Here is a 17,028-nt window from a genome sequence, read left to right as displayed (position 1 = left end):
CATTTAAGGAGGAGTCTCTGGGGAAACCCAGAGGCAAACAGGGAGACAAACACAAGGACACTGGAGGAAATTCTAGCCTCTGACTCCCACAGCTACATTGACAGCAAACACAGCCTGACTCCTGGCCAGATAAACACGAGAGCTCACACTTAGCTCCTCTTCTCCAAGATGTCAAGTCCAGCCTTTAACTACAAGACATGCTAAAAAGCAAACCACAGAGTTTGAGGAGACAAAGCAGGCACCAGAACCAGCCTGAGACAGAGACGAGATCTGGGGACTCTCAGAGTTTCAGTTAAAACAGCTATGATCAGCGGGCTGAGGGTGCTAAGGGAAGAAGTGGACACCACATAGGAGCCGGTGGGCAGTGAAAGCAGACAGATGGAGACGCTAAGAAAGAGTCAAAAGGAAATGCTAGAAACCAAAAACTCTAACAGAAATGAAGAACGCCTTTGGTGGGCCCAGCAGCGGACTGGGCCGGGCTGAGGACAGAATCCGTGGGCTTGAAGAGACGTCAGCAGAGACCTCCGAAACTGAAGAACAAAGAGGGAAAAACATGAAAAATCTGGAACAGGACCCAAGAGTCGTGGAAAGTTATGGCAGGTACAACATACACATAACGGGAGCAGCAGAGCGAGAAGGAAGACAGAGCAGAAGCAATATTAGGAGTAAAAATGGCTGAGATGTTTCCAAAATTAATGACAGATGCCAAACCACAGCATGAGGAAGCTCGGAGACCTCCAAACAGGACGAATGCCAGCAGGTTTATAGCTGAGTGTGTCCTGTTCAAAGTGCAGAGAACCAAAGACAAAGGGGACAATCTGGAAAGAAGCCAGAGGAAGAGGCACCTTCCTTGTGCTGGGACGGGGTAAGCATTAGGTCGGACTTCTCGGTGGAAACCACGCGCACAGCAGGAGTGGAGTGAGATATTTAAAGTGTTGAAAGGGAACACCACCAACCTAGAATTCTGTATGTGGTGAAATCATCCTTCAAAAGTGAAGGAGAAGTAAAGACTTTCTCAAACAAATAGAAATTAAGGGAATTTCTCATCAGTAGACTTGCCTTAAAATGGCATTAACAAGTTTTTCATAAAGAAGGTAAGTAACATAAGACACATTGGTGGACGTTGACAGATTGATTGTAACATTTGTGTGGAAGGCAGAGCACCCAGGACAGCCAGGGCAACACTGACGAGGAACAGAGTCGGCGAGCTGTCCCTGCTTCAGGGCCACTGTCACTGTCAGGCGTCAGTGGTCAAGACGGTGCAGTGTTGGCAAAAGAGAAGACAGATCGATCCCTGGACAGAACCGGCAGCCGAGGAGCAGACCCAGGCCCACGGTCAGCGAGGCTCTGACACGGGAGCAAAGGTGTGTCACTGAGAGAGGAGAGTCTTCTCCACAAGCAGCACTGGAACAACTAGAAACCTACATGCAAACAAAAAGGAAAAAGAATCTAGACCCAGACCTTAGATCCAGCACAGGAATCAAGTCCGAATGGATCACGGACCTAAATGTAAAATGCAAAACTGAAAAGCTTCTAGAACATGGTACAGGAGGACATCTAGAGGGTCCAGGGACCTTGAAGGTTTTAGTTACACCACCAAAGATGACCTTGGAGTTTTCAGTTAAAACACCAAAAACACAGTCCACAAAAGGAGAAGTTCATTAAGTGAGACATCGTTAAAATTAAAACCTTTTGCTTTGTGAAAGACACTGTTAAGAAAAAAAAATCACAGACTTGGAAAAAAATCTTTGTAAAACCCACATTTGGTAAAAGGTTGGTATCCAAAATATATGAAGAACTCTTAAAATTCAACAATAAGAATACGAACAATCCAATTTGAAAATGGGCGAAAGGTCTAAACAGACACCTCACCAAAAAGGACACACAGACGGCAGGTAAACACGAGAAAGGATGCTCCGCGTCGTATGTCATCAGGGAGACGAGTTAAAACCACAGTGAGGCAGCGCCAGGCGACTGAGTGCAGAACGCCAGGCGCTGGCAGGGGCGTGGAGCGGCAGGAACCCCACGCTGCGCTGGGGGGACAGTGCACTGGTGCGGCCGCTGTGGCGGAGTGTTTGGAGATTCTTAAAAAGTTAACGTAATCTTCGCATCGGATCCAGCCATCACGCTGTTGGTATTTACCCAGCGGAGTTGAAAACTTACGTCCACGTAAAAGCTGCGTATGACTGTTTATAGCAAATGTGCTGGTAATCACCAGAATGGGAAGCAAGCAGGACGTCCTCCAGCAGGTGAATGGACAAAGCGTGGTCCGTGCAGGCAACGGAGCGTTATTCAGTACGAGAAAGAAACCGGCCATCGAGACGCACGGCACCGTTACGGAGGCACCGGAAGTGCATTTCACCAAGCGGAAGACGCCGAGCTGAGGAGGAAGCCCCGCACTGCGCGATGGCGCCCCTGACATCCGGGAGGAGGCAGAGCCATGGAGGCAGTAGGGGCCCCGGTTCCAGGGATTGGGGGGAGGGAGGGAGGCGGCGTGGGGTGGGGTGCAGGGTCTATAAGGCAGCAGAACTCTGTGCAGCCCCCGACACCGTGCGTTCGCTGAACCCGTAGGATCGCACAACAGGGGCACACCCCGTGTCCACTGTGGGCACCAGCTTTAGTTGACGCATCAGAGTTGGCTCATCGGTTGTAACAAAGATACCGCCCTGCTTCCAGGTATTAATGATGGGGGAGTTGTGCCGGGGGTGGGGAGGAAGGGGTTTGTGGGAACTCCATGTACTTTCCGTATAATTTTTTTGTAAAGCTGGAAAAAAAAAAAAAAAAAGGCCCTTTGACAAACTAGCTGAAGAGAAGTCAAAGGGAGAAACTTGGAGCCTTGTCGAGCCCAGGAAGCAGGGGGCCCGGGGAAGGGCCCGGTGGCGCCCTGAGCACCCGCCCTGCGGGTCAGGGGCTGAGCAGGCCTCAGTGTGTGAAGGATGGCAGCCTAGACAGCCTGGGATGGGGGGCAGTGGCGTGGGCGTTTGCGCTGGTGGTGCTGGCCTGGATCTGGAGGGGCTCCCCGAAGCCCCAGACCTCTTTTGTTTTCGCCAAGCTCCAGCCGCGGTGGGCCCGCTCCGTGCTCTGCCCGTCCACGCTGTGTTAAAGGCGTGGGGTTGGTGTCGGAGCTGAGACTTCGCCTGTTTCTAATCGGCGCACATTTAGGAATAAATGCCTCGTACATCACAGCAGTGGTGACTTCATCCCATGTTCCTGCGCACCCTCCTGGGAGCTGCATTTCCATCCATTTGTGACTATAAGCCTGACACCAGGGGCCACCTTCCAAGGAGCGCAGGGTGTTGCTGGTGACCTTGGCCTGATCCCAGCGGCCAGCTCTCACCTCCTGGCCACCCTGGTGCATCACAGAAGAGCAGTCTGTGTCCTCTGGACGAGGCATCGCTGGGGGGGAGGGGTTCCTGACACACGTGCACCCGCACGACCGTGTTTGCAACCTCAGGAAGGAGGGTGGGGACTGACGGCCACCGACGCTGGCGCCTCCGGAAGTCCTGGGTTGCGGGAGAGGGTCAGTTCAGTGCGCTGCTGACAGCCCACAGTGTCTGTTTGCCGGTTCTGTGGTTTGCAGGATGGAGCCATCAGATCTTTGCCCCAAATTTGTGCACTCAGGCCTCCTGGAGGCCCCAAGGTTGCTGGGAGGTGAGCAGCATGGAAATGAGCTTCACTGTCTAGAATTTCGAAAAACCCTGCAGCTATGTGGTGACAGCAAACTGAGCAGAAGTCAGCCGCCTGCCCACCCGGAGGAGGGGAGGCGTGGCTCTGGGAGCCAGGAGCTTTCAGGCTTCAGAAGGAAGATGCATTTTGTTAAGAAGTGCTAGGTGCTCACCCCGGGCCGTGGTTTGACCTGCGGATGACTTCAGCTTTTGGAAACATGGAATGCAGAGTGAAAACTGAAAATGCAGCTGAAGACAGACGGCGTTGTGAGATGATTATCTCTCAGTACGGCTGTGCCGTTGTTACCTTCGGAAGGTTACGTTTGGAGAATGGAGGTCCACTGGCCTCGTTTTAAATGTCCTTTTAATTATAAAGCCAACTTAGAAAAGATTCTAGTTTTTTTCGTATTCATGCACTTTTTTCCTGTCTTGTCCCAGTGTGGAGAAAGGAATTCTATTTAAATGTCTGACCTGCTCATTAATTAAGGAACCCCAGGCATCAGTTAGTTTTGACAAGCCCCGCATTCCCGCGTGTGTTACGTAGAGTGGGAAAGGTTCATCTAATCACCCGTCTCCGCAAGCTTCGCCTTCTCGTTCACGAGGAAAGGGGCACAGAAACACTTCATACTGAAATAGCTTTTTCAAATCGAACCAAGAACCTTGCTCCTGGAAACTGTGCACAGCGCCTGCTTCTGGAAGTCATTTTTCCCTCTAAACAAACACTGAAGCCCAAAGATGGGAAGAGCCTAGAACCTGAACTGTGCGCCTCGGCCGGCCTCAGTGCCTTTCACCCCACGAAATACGCATCTTCAGTCTCCTCCTCTGAAGAAAGAAAAAAAACTGTGATTCTCGTAATCAGGCGACTGAGACGTGTGGCATTTCCGTAGGCCTCCGTGTTCGGGTGACAGGAGCTCTTGTGTCACAGACTCGGACGCCTGCTCCCCGCACACCTGTCAGTCTGCCCTGGCTCCAATGGGCGTGAGGTTCAGGGTGAAGGTCCCTTTGTTAACTCCCCAGCTTTGTTGTGCTGAGATGACACCCTGAGCTTGTTTGATCTGGCAAAAGCCAGACGACGAGCAGCACATATTACAGAAACCTGATTTCCGCGTGGGCAGGGCTCTTCCCTCCACGGAGCGTGTTCTGCTCTGACGTTTGGCCTCCTTTTTCTCCCGACGTCTCTGAAGCTAATTACATTTTCTGCCTGTTTTTTTAAATGTAAAATTTGCAATTCAAAGACTTTTAAAAATCTTTCTGATAACACGTTTTTCAAAGCAGACTGTAAATCTTATAATCAGACACCTATTTGCTCACCAGCGAACTATCTTAACATTTCAACAGAAAGTGACAGTACCCTCCTTATTTGGAGGCTAAGCCACAAAGAGACTGAATACTGTTTTTATATAAAGTTAAAAAAAATTAAGCAGGTATTTCCAGTGTTGGTTTTCTCTTGAAATAACCTTACATTGAAACATGTTTACTTATAAGTTATGAATATATTCTCACATTGGATAGACCATCTAAGTTCGTCCGTCTGGAATCTTAGTAAGTGGCGGGGCCGTGGTCACTGGCTCACTCCTCCGGGGCGCGTGTGCAGGCCGGGACTCCCCAGACGTCGGCTACGAGCAGACACGGGGAAATCCCAGGGGCGCCCCCTCAGGGTCTGAGTGGGGAGAGGGCCCCAACTGCCGGCGGGAAAAAAGCCTAACCTGGACAATAAGTGTGTTCAGCTGTCTTAAGTGTCCAAGCTACTGATAAGAGGGACACTTTTTTTTTTTCATTTTTTCCTGGGATGGCCACCTTAACTTTAGAGTAAACATTGGGGACAGAAGAAAAAAAACTCATAAAAATATGACTTACAAAAATACAACAGTGTCTCAGGCGCGCTCTCCCACGCACTCCTGTGACGCCATTACACCAACTGGTCGTCAGAAAGGACTGTCACCGTCAACTTTCCGTTTGTGAAGGGTTCTGATTCTTTCAGCATGTTCCTATGGTTTTGTGGAGCCGCAGACCCCCGGCAGGCCCCCTCGCTGCTGTCAGACACGGCTGCTGTTAACAGATGTTTGGGTTCCGTCAGCTGACTTCATGAGGGGCTCTGGGAACGGGTGTTTATACTAAGCCTAAATTGATAGGGCAAGTTTAATGCAGTCGGGTCAAAGGTACAGCTGCTTAGCCGGGCTCATCAGCCACTCAAGTTTCAGCCTCGGTTTATAAAGAAAGGGCTGCGGTGATAACATCTGGCTGTTGAGCGTGACTGCGTTTTGCCTCCTATGATTGAACGGAATTTAATGGTGGGGAGGGGGGAACCCAGGGCAATTTCATCCCTGAATTATGGTTCCAGATAGATTAGGCAAAGTGGCAGGCTGATCAGCAGGGTCCGGCCACCTAGCAGGCTGGTGAGCGGCCTCGCTCCCCCCGGTTCCCCCCGCCCCGACCACCCCACCCTGCCCGCTCCAGCCCGCTCTCTGGTGATGCTCGTCCGGCTGGCTGCGACGCGCCGCTCAGGGAGGAGCGACTGCCAGGGAACCTGTGCTCCCAGGAGGGCTGCGGACCCGCTGGGCGTGAGCACACCCACCCCTGGGCAGGGGGTGCCCGGCTGGGCTCCTGCTGCCGGAGGAAGGAGGCGAAGTAGCTCTGACGTCCACCATCCTGCCAGCTTGCCTGCTTCAGGCCAGGGTTATGAGGACACTGTGACCTTGGGGCCAAAACACGTGTGTCGTAAGCCAACTCTCAGCACCGCAGGAGAGGACTGCGGCTCCTCCAGCCAGGGCCCGGCGCGGTTGAGCCCAGGGCCTCTGGGGCCGAGCTCTGAATGTGCAGCAGCCCCGTCAGCCATCGCAGCGGCGCGAGAAGCGGACTGTGTGCATCGGCCTCCACGTCACCCCGGGTCTGTGAAAGTGTCCTTCCCTTAGCCTTTCGGTCGCTGTGTGTCTGTACAACATCTTAAATTTGCAAAAACTGCTTTTAGTGTCAGCAGGCAGGTAGACCAAACTTCCGTAAGTGATGGCAGAGACGACCCTCCCCATGCAGTCAGGCTGGGAGGGCGGGAAGCAGGGCCACCATGTTCGCCGTGTTTCTGCACAAACGCGGAGTGATGTTCCTGGCCCTGGTGCGCGATCAGGACCAGTAGGGGAGGCGCCCTGGCCCCGCAGAGGCTGTGGGGCGAGACGCGGGCGAGACGCAGGTGAGAGGACCTCGGGGGGACTTGATCCCAGTCCTGGGGCCTCACAGCCGTCCGGCCTCCGGGGGCTCCCCGAGCCTTTGTTTCTTCATTGTAGTCGGGGCTGGTGTCTCGTCTACTTTCCTGCGCGTACTTACCCCGCGTTGTGCGAGAGTCGAAGGAGACCTAAAGCCCTTGTCGAGCCCCAGGCCCACGTGAACAGGAGAGTCGCCGTCACTGCCCCGCTGGTGGTCCCTTTGGCTGACACCTGGCGATGGGATGGGGGCAAGTTTAACTCTTCGAGGTCGCCGAAGTTAGAAATAAGGCCCCCGAAGGGAACTTCCTGCCTGTTAGGTAACACAGCTGACCTAGCAGACCCAGACGTACCAAGCGGCTGCATTAAGGGCAGTAGTTAGGAGTCGCCGTTTTTCAGCTGCAAGGTCGTTTTCAGCAGGTCTCCTCATCGCAGGGGGATGTTGAAGGCGGAGCCATCGGGTGGCGCGGATCCTTGTCCGCCCTACGCCCCTTCCTCCTCCAGTCCCTTTGTCTCCACCTCAACTCAGTGACCGTCCGCAAAGCGCGTCTCCCGACCAAACGCGAAGCAGGCACATGGGGCCACCGGGCGAGGAGTCCCCATGAAAGAGGAAAACTGGGCCCCAAAACTGCAGCCACGCTGCCCTGTCCCGTCCCCGTCAGAGGCTCTTCCCCGCCCGAGAAGGAAGATGGGAGAAAATACAAAGTGAGCCTAAGGTGAGCCTTCACTCCTTTGCGCTAAGCAGCCAAGGGCCGGCCGCCCTCGCCCTTCCGTGTTAATGGCCACCCGCAGTCTCGGTCCGCGGGCTGGCCTGTGACTTCCCTGGCGCGTGGAGCTGAAACTCTCCAAAGTAATCTCGACTACACACTTTGGGTCCTGAGGAGCACAGGCCACCTTGGGGTACAGCGGGAACAGACGGACCCCCCACCGCCGCTTCCCTGCCAGGCTGTGTCCCAGGGAGCTACAGACGGGGAACGTCTGTGGACAGACGGACGCACTTCCACAGCACATGTCGTGTGAAGGCGATTCTGGTGAAGGAAGACGTGTGAATCCTGCGGTTAGGTCCATTCTACTTCAGCCGTTCCAGCTCTTCCAGTGGGGGTGGCAGGTGGAGCCTGAGCCCGTGCCGCCGTGGTCTGCACAGCCCAGTCTCCGTCTTCTCCCCGACTGAAATGCCCGGAGTCCTGCCTGCTCGGAGGTGCAGGATGATCGTCCTAATCCGGGCCTGGCTTGAATTCTGTGTCGCCCTGAAAACTGACCACTGGGACTCAACCTCTCATCCCTGAAGTGAGGAGGCCCACCTTGTGACGTTGGCCCAGTGGGGTAGGTCTGGGGCTTGGGTGAGCGGGTGCCTCACAGCTCCCCGAGCCCTGGCGCCAGCGTCTTGTGGCTTCTCAGTCACCTCCCTGTCTCCCCTGCTGCCACTGCTGCTGTCCTGGTGACGCTGGGCTCTCCTCGCCCCACCACCCGCTCTTCAGCTGTGACCCTGGCTCTCCCGGCCACCTGCCTCCAGACGTCCCCCTCCAGCCGGACATGAGGCCACTTCCCACATGGTAGGGGAGCACCCACAGAGGGTCCGTCCTTCCTCCACTGTGGCTGGGCCCAGAGCACAGCGCCTGCCGCGTCTCGGTCAGACTCCCACTGAGGGTCCTGGGTGGGAAGGTGATCAAGAACCAGACAGGACAGATGGCCTGGGCTCCCTTCTGACGGCGGGCAGCATCTGCTGCAGCCGCAGGCCCCAGGAGGGGTGAGGGCTTAGGCTGGGCGGAGCCCGGTGACTGCACCTAGCACACCGTGCGATTCGGAGCAGGTGCTTCTAGTTGTTTCTAGACCCACTTCAGGCTTGTCGTGTGCTCAGACAAGCCACACAAGCGGTCTGTTTCCTTGCATGCCAAGTGGGGTAATGACCCTTACCTGCATCACAGGGGCGTCGTGCGAATTAATTAACGTTTGTGAAGAGCTTGGAAAATGCTCAGCTGGTGACGCGTTGAGGGACCCTGAGGATGGACCTCGTGTGTCATTAGAGCCCCCCCCAGGCCCCATCACTCACCGAGACGCCCGGGCTCTGACAGCACCCACTGTGCCGTCCACCCGGGGCCTCGGCTTAGCCCAGCGGGTTGACCGCCTACGGCGTGGGATGCAGCTACGACCCCTGGACCCGCGGTAGCCTGCCGGAAGCCGGGAGGACCCGCCGTGTGTTTGCTGTTCGTGGTGCTTGCTGGGGTTTCTCTCCCCGCTCACGTGGCGACACTCGGATGCAGGTTAAAACCTGCCCGCTGGGGCTTGCGGCCTCTTCAGACCGTATCTCAGGGTCAAGGTGGGAGGCCGTCTGGTGAGACCAGCGCGGACAGACTTGCAAATCCGAGGGACTCCTCTGGAATGGAAGAGGCCCTGACGCGCTTGTCCTCCGGGCGGCACCCTGGAGGTGCCGGGTGCTGCGGTGCGCACGCCTGTCCCTGGCCGCCTGTCCCTGGCGGTCATGTCTGTCTGAAAAAGGCTCAGCAGGATTTGGATGTTAGATTCGCCATCGTCTGTGATGCTGTTTTCTGCACCTCACAAACCAAACAGGTGGGTGGAACTCGGGTCCCAGGCAGCTAATGATCAGAACAGGAAGCGTCGGTCCCCAGCCGGGTCTGAGCTCTGTCTCTTGTCCAGTTGATGGCAGAAGTCGTGCCCGCCACTTAGGGTCCGACCGCGCTCAGTGCCGGCGACTCACCGAGGGGCGATCCTGCACGTCCTCCCCCTCGTGCTCCTCCGCTTCCTCCTCACGTGTCCTCTCCGCCCCCGCCGCCTTTCTGGAGCGATCCGTGTGGCGTCAGCGGCCCTTCTCTTCGGGGCAGTGTGTGCATTTTTCTGGATGTTGGGGCTCTAAGCCTCAAGACTCCGTGAGCCCCAGCCTTTCAGGTTTTGTCTGAAGAGTTAAGTCCAAAAGGAGATTTTTCAAACCCCTGTAACCGAAGTTCTTGGCTTTACAGGAAAGACTCTCTCCAGCCCCATCAGCGCCCCTCGCGTCCGATGGCAGGTGGGTTGATGGCCTTGCCGCCCCTTTCCCGCCAGCACCCTGGGTGACCAGCTGGGCTTCCGACTCGCCGAGGCAGGGAGGCGTGAGTGCGTCCCTCCAGGTGCCACTTAGACCCTCCTGAGGAGCACAGCCGGCCTCGGGTCAGGGCCCCTGCGCCCCACGCGGAGCCCGGGTTGAAGAGGCCTCCTTGCCTAGTGAGCCTCCGCCGCCTTGTAGGGGAATAAAGCGGGTTGAGAGCTGACATCGCTGTTTTCACAAAATGGACCTCGCCATTTTGACCGTCTTTTGGCTTCAGTTTCCTGAGTAACCAGGCGTCTTTCAAGCGCCGGCGTTTTCCTCTAGGCCCCCGGGAGTTCGCCCTGGCAGATGGTCGGGTGATGGTGCCCACCCCCTGTGGGGTCCTCGCGGCTGGAGCCCCACGTGGGGCGAGGAGGAGCAGGGAGAGCGGGGCACCCCTCGGTCTCCCTGCGTCCCCAGGCGGGACTGGTGGGCGGGAGGCTGGCCCCTCGACGCACCTGTTACGGGGCAGCCATGCTCTAACACTCGTGTGGGGCGGTGGCGGGACTAGTGGGGTGACTGAAGGCCCCTCAGGTTCGGTTGAGGAGGCTGAATGGTACCGCGTGGGAATCGGGCCACAGTGAAGGCGTGAGGCAAGCCCCAGCACCCGGTGTCCCAGCACCGACCCCCTCCCGCCGCCCAGGGCCCCACCGGCCCCAGAGGCCCAGCAGGGAGTCATTCAGGCGTTAGAGGGCCGGTGGCCCTCCCTGCCCGCCCACCGGGCTCTCCTCCCCAGGCACACCCGCCTCGGTCCTCGGACGTTTCTGGCCAGGGCCTGGCTGGGGTGACGGCACCACGCTGCCAGAGTGACATCACTGCCGTTACTGCCCCCCCAGGCCTGGTGTCTCGGCCTGGGGGGTAGGAGGGAGGTCAGCTGCGTGAGCTTACATGCTTTAAATATTCCAGATTCTATGGTTTTGAAAAGAATTATAAGCATGTATGTTGATTTTTTAAATCTTACTTGTTTATGCCTTTAAAATTTAGTCAATCCAAGAAATTCCTTGTTTCTTGGTGGTCAGTAGACTTGACGTGACTGAGTGCGCCGTCAGGTAGACCGGGCAGGGCGTGGAGAACTGGTCCCCCGGCCCACGCCGCGTCCCCAGCTCCACGCCAGGCGGTCCCCTCTGGGCCTCCTGGGGGCTGGGTGGGGGCACAGGTCAGTGGAGTCCGGGGGGGAAAGCTGTAGATAAAACAAGATTTCACAGACTGTGGCTTCAGCTTTGAAACCGTGAGCGTGTTGGAATGTGCTCATTAGAGAAGCAACGCTAATTAAAATTGATATTTTCGCCCAAGTCCCCATAAAGAGAGCGCGTCGTGTACACACACCTTTGGGGTGGAGGACGGAGATTCTTGCAGTCAGCTCGTGGTGGGCCCCCCGCTGGCGGGAAGACAGCCCCCAAGATAAGGTTGTTGGGGATTCAGGGATGCGTTTCCTCAGTCCTCATTTGGAAATCTGATTGCAAACTCACACCTTCCAGTGTCAGCTACGTGGAGGGAGGGGCTGTGGCGGGAGCCAGGCCACGTGGCACGGTGAACTTGGCCTTCCGAGGTCTGACTGGCTGGCCTTACCGCACCCCCGACCAACCCTGGGCCCTGCAGACGCCACCTCGCGAAGTGGAGGCTGTCCCCAGGCCACTTGAGAGCTCCAGCACCAGCGGCGAGGTGACGCTGGCTCGCAAGGTGCTGGAAGGTTTGAGTCGCCTTTATCTGGACAGTGGCCAGGCCGTGTCGAACAGTCCCGTGAGTGCAGGCAGCTCGCCTGCGCGAAGAAGAAAGAAGAGCTTCCACCTCGTGGATTTGGCAGATGTCACACGGCTGGGGTGCCGGGGTCGGGCGCCCAGGGTTCGAGTGCCACCTCGCAGCGTCTGTGCAGCCTCAGTCCAGCTTCCGAACTCCTTTGTCAGTCTCTTCGTAAGTGAGCTGGGCGTCAGGGTGTCCTGGACGTCAGGTTGTGACCCTGACTGTGACGCTGTCGGTCACCACAATGACCTACCCATCGGCCAAATAAAACGCTCTCGGGCGATGTATATGGACAGTCTTTACACCCTCCTTTCTAGTTTTGTGTTGAAAATGGATTTCAACCTTAAAAAAAAAAAAAAACTAGTGTGAATATTTTACTTACATTTGAAAATTCTTCACTTAAGAAAGATTTACATGTGTCAGTTGAGCCTGAGATAGTCAGCTGGGCGGCTTCGGAAGTTTGAAAGAGCAGTGAGAGTCACGCAGTCACCCGTGCGCTTCAGCAGCTCTGCATGTTCAGCCTCATGGTGGGACCAGCACCGCAGTAGGTTCTCACGACGCAGAAATTAAGGCTCCGATGCCCGCTGGAGAAGTGGCTGGGGGACACCTTCTGAAAGTTAAAGGCGCGTCAGTGTTCATTGCTGTGTTTATTCAGTGGTTTGTTTATTTTTAAGTTGAGCATTGATGGAGTTTTTTTATTGTGGCAAAACACACACGCATTTTACCGTGCTGACCATTTGCAAGCGTACGGCTCAGTGGGGCTGGCTACGTCCACGCTGTTGGGAGACCACCGCCACACCCCCTCCCCAGACCTCTTCCACGTCCCGGCTGCAGGTCGGCGTCCAGCCCCTCCCCGGCCCCTGGCCAGCACCGCCCCCCCCTTCTCTGTGGATCCAGGGACGCTAGGACCTCACAGGACTGGAACCGTGCGGTTTTTGTCTTTTTGCGACTGGCTGAGCGTCGTGTGCTCAGGGTCCTTCCACGTTGTAGCAGGTGTCAGGGTTTCCTTCCTTTTCAAAGCTGCGTAGGACTCCACTGTGTGCACACGCCTCACTCTGTGTCTGTCGCCTGTGGGTGGGCGCTGGGGTGGCTCCGCCCTCAGCTGCTGTGAATGTGGGCGCACAGATGTCTGCTCAGGACCCTGCCTCCGGTTATTTTGGACAGACACCCAGAAGTGGAACTGCTGGGTTACATTTTAGTTCTGCTTTTACTTTTCTGAGGAGCCTCCACGCGGTTTTCCGCAGCGGCTGCCCCGACAGTACCCCCACGCCCTCATCAACACCTTTATCATTTCTGAGTGGCCGTCCCGTGGGCGAGAAGCAGCGGCACCCGTGGCTGGTGTGTCCGTGCGTGTCAGCAGCTCTCACCTGCTGTTGCCTGTTCGCGTGTCTTGGAGGAAACGTCTGTTCGAGTCCTTGCCCACTTTTTCACTCAGGACGTGTGTTTCACTGCTGGGCTCTGCGGGTCCCTTGTATGTTCTGGACCTTATCAGACACGTGACTTTCAGACACTTTCTCCCACGGCTGCCTTTGCATCCTGCTCTTTGTGCTCTTGATGCACAGAAGCTTCAAGTTTGGGCGTGGTCCCGTGCACCATTGCCTGTGCTTTTGGTGGCATATCCAAGAATGTGCTGCCAGATCCAGGGTCACAAGCCTTCTCCCTTATGTTCTCTCTTAACAGTTTTGTAAGTTTAGCTCTAAGGCTTAGATCCCTCATCCATGATGAGTTGATTTTTGTAAGCGGTGTAAGGTCAGGTCCAGCTTCATTCTGTTGCGTGTGGATGTCCGGCTTTTCGGCCGCTTGTCCTTTCCCCACTGAATGGTCTTGGCGCCTTTGTTGAAAAGTGGTTGCTCGTACATGCAAGGGTTTAATTCTGGAATCTCTGTTCCATCCCCCTGGTGTGTTTGTCTGTCTTTCTGCCAGCACCACACCGCTGTGACTAGCATAGCTCAGTCGTAAGTTTGGAAGTCAGGAAGTGTGAGACCTCCAACTTTGTTCTTTTTTTCAAGATTCTTTTGTCTATTCCCAAACCCGTGAGTTTTAGGATGGAGTCTTATATCTGCCCCAAAAATTGCAGTTTGAACACGGATGGCATTGGGCGTGTAGGCGTCTCTGGGTGGTGCTGCCATCTTGACATGGGAAGCCCTTGAATCCACGAACACAGGGTGAGTTTCCATTTATTTGTCTTTTGCAGCTATTTTTGACGTTCCATTAAAAGCACAGCACCAGCTTAGATCTTGGAGAAAAGGAAAAATGAATCTTCTTTCCTGGAGTGGACCACAGGCCAGTCTGAATCAGACAGGTTCTAAGAATGAGTCAGACAGAGATGAGAAGTGGCCCCAGTGGAGCACATCAGGGTTGACACCTGCAGGGTCAGAGGACCGCGCGTTAGGACCCGCAGGAGACTGAGCTGAGTGCACAGGCCGGGGGAGAGGCAGGGAGGCCAGGAGCCTGGTGGGCGGTGACCCGGCTGCCCGAGGAGGGAGAGAAGGAGGCCCCACAAGCCTGGAGTGATGGGGGCACTGAGCCTCGGGTGACCAGCTGTGTGTGTGTGTGTGTGTGTGTGTGTCAGCCTGTGCCCGTCCAACACGCAGGAGGGATGCACGGAGTGTGGACGAAGGGAGCCCGTCGGCGGTGTCTGGGCGGCCAGAAAGCAAACCTGCAGTTTCTCAAGCGTGGGCCTCCCGGGAGAGCCTCTCCTGACCTCCCGCCACTGGTTCTAGCACTTAGCCCTCCGGCGAAGGTTTGTGACGGTCACTGTCCGCGACGAGACGTAGCCGTCGGTGCGGAGGGTAGCAGGTGAGCGCGTGGCTTCTGGCGCTGCGTGCTCGGGAGAAGGGCGTTGCGCGGTGACGGTGCAGGCAGGCAGGGTGGACACCGTGTCGGCGAGGTGGCCGGGACTGCAGACCCCCAAACACCCGTGCTGTCCACCCTCCCCCCGATCCCTGAGGCCCGGCCTCCAGCCAGAGACCCACAAGTAGGCGCCGAGAGGTCACCGCAGAAACCTGGAAGCTGACGGTCACACCGTGTGACCCTAAGTAAAGGCCCACGGTGGGGTCACTTCCTGCGGGGTCAGAGCGGGGAGTGGTGGGGGTGGCCTCTGGGTATGAGACCCGGTGTGTCCTAGCCCCTGGCCGCAGCCGTCCCCCACGGCCTCGCACTGCCGGGTGGCTGTGCGCTCAGCGTCGTCGGAGCCCTGGTGGCCCAGGACCCAGAGATGGAGGCTCCTGGAGCATCTGAGGGGGGCCTCCTTCCCTTCCCTTCCCGGTCCCTCCCTGCAAGGACCAGAAATGCCGTCTGGGCCACGTCGTCAGGTTGGTGCGTGAGGCCCGCAGCGCGCTCGGGGGCCCCGATCTGCCTGACTTTCCCAGCCCGTCCCTGAGTGTCCTAACCTGGGGAACAGGTGTGAGCTCAGACACCGCGAGAACAGGCCAGGGGTGAGTGTGGGCCGCGGCCTAGGTGCCCCAGCAGGCCCAGGGCCGCCTGCCCAACCAGACCTGAGGGCCGGGAGCGCTGGTGGAGGTGGCGAGGCCCAGCAAGACCAGACCGATTCAGGTGCGGTGCCCCTGCGGCCCAGCCCTGCTGAGCCCAGGCCCGGATTTTGTCCCGCAAGGGGCCGGGGGAGCCCCCGTCCTCACTGGTGCCCCCGCTCTGCCCCAGAGGGCACGGGGGCCTCTGAGCATTTTCCTGCTCCGTTCATGCGTGTTCGCGTCTCTCTCAGTCTAACAGGACTGTCGCAGTCCTTTAAGGCACTTAGTTAGAGGCAGTGAGGCTAGAGGTTCCCCTCTGTGCTTGCGTCCTGCTCTGCGGGGTGCTGCCGGGGTGCAAGGAGCCCCTGGAACGAGCCGTCTGGGGGCACTGGGAGGGGCCGGCCCTTCCAGGAGCCACTTCCACGTTCAGGAGGAGACGGCGTGTCCCCGGCTGTCTTCTTGGCACGTGGATGCACCCAGAGAGGAGCTGCTGGGCCAGGGCAGAGCCCACCTGCCCTCCTGCCTTTGGGGGTGCAGCCGCCTCCACGGTTTGAGCTCTGGGCGCCTTGCTGGTGGTGTTCACACCAGTCTCCGCTCAGTGGGCAGGGATGGGCACCGCTGCGGCCTCAGAGCCGGTCAGACAGCCGGGCAGCCACTCGGGCCCTTTCAGGGGGTGAGGGTCAGCGCCACCGGCCAGGAGACGCGCCGGGAGGGCCTTTCTGTCCTTCCTAGGGGGCCTGGAAGGCACGTCTAGAAAACACTTCTGAAACCAGGAGCCCGCCACCTGCATGAGGGAACAAGACAGGTTAGCACTGTTTTCTCAAAGAGCTGGCGGGACCTTCCATCCCAGGGATAGCACCGGAGCAACACAGAAATGTCTAGAGAGGACGCGGTAAACTTCCCTCCAGTGCAGGGAAGAGGTGGCTGGGAGGGTCACGAGGGTGACCGGCCCTTGTCTGGGTGGAGCTGGAATGTGGCAAAAGGAGGCGGGGCGCTTTGCCGCGCAGCTGCGCTGCGGTGAGGAAGGCGCCAGCTGGACCTGCTGCGACTGCGCGTGTGTAACGTGCTTCCCTGTGCAGGTGCGGTGACAGGACTTCACTCCTCTGGGAATCGTGGTTGGACGGGGGGCTCACCAGGAGACGGAAACGCACCCTCAAATGTGCTCCACGGAAGGTGGCGTGCACAGCGTCACCTGTGTGATGCCACCACCATCAGATGGTGGGTTAGGCTTAGAGGCCGAGTAACTGCCAGATGGGTGACCCCTGAATTGACGTCTGAGCCCAAGTTCCCCCATCTGCTAAGAAGGGAGTGGCGCGTCCTTGAAGCCTGGCAGGGTGAGCCTGGCGGACGGTGTGCCCCGCCGGCAGCAGACCCTGCCCCCAGTCTGCCCCTGAGAAGGCGTCACGGCGTCCCACACCCGGAAACCCAGCCCCGTGGAAGTGATTTTCAGAAAAACCTGAAACCTAGCATGGGAGTGGTCTTTTGCAGACAACATTTGAAGTCAATGCTTTTTTTAAAATAACACTTATAAATCACATATCTGTATTTAAAAAGGATGCCTTAAAATTAATCTCATGTTCTCTGTTTCTGATTTTGTGGTGTTGCCTTTTCGGCCATTATATCTGGAAATTCAGAGATAATTCAGAACAAGCTCACGGAGGAGCTGTGAGGAGGCTGTTCATGTTTCTGAGCCTTTATCAGCAGGTCTCTGGCACGACCAGCAGAGAAATTAAACACAGAGGCCACAGCCGATGGTTCCCACAGTATTTTTACACTTTGACCTATAAAATGGAGCTATTTTAATGAAAATGCTTTCACTTAAATTTGCTAATAGCTGTGACGTTTCATCATTTGGGAGTGGGAACTAGGGCCGAGGTCTG

General features: G+C 56.8%; 1 protein-coding gene across 5 annotated transcripts in view; it reads left to right on the top strand.

The window, feature by feature from the left end:
- Positions 1 to 17,028, top strand: part of GMDS (GDP-mannose 4,6-dehydratase) — a 455,535-nt gene that overhangs the window by 425,337 nt on the left and 13,170 nt on the right. The window lies entirely within an intron of this gene.

Source organism: Camelus dromedarius, chromosome 19, assembly GCF_036321535.1.
Source record: "Camelus dromedarius isolate mCamDro1 chromosome 19, mCamDro1.pat, whole genome shotgun sequence".
NCBI lineage: Eukaryota > Metazoa > Chordata > Mammalia > Artiodactyla > Camelidae > Camelus > Camelus dromedarius.
This window is presented reverse-complemented; position numbering and strand designations above follow the sequence as displayed.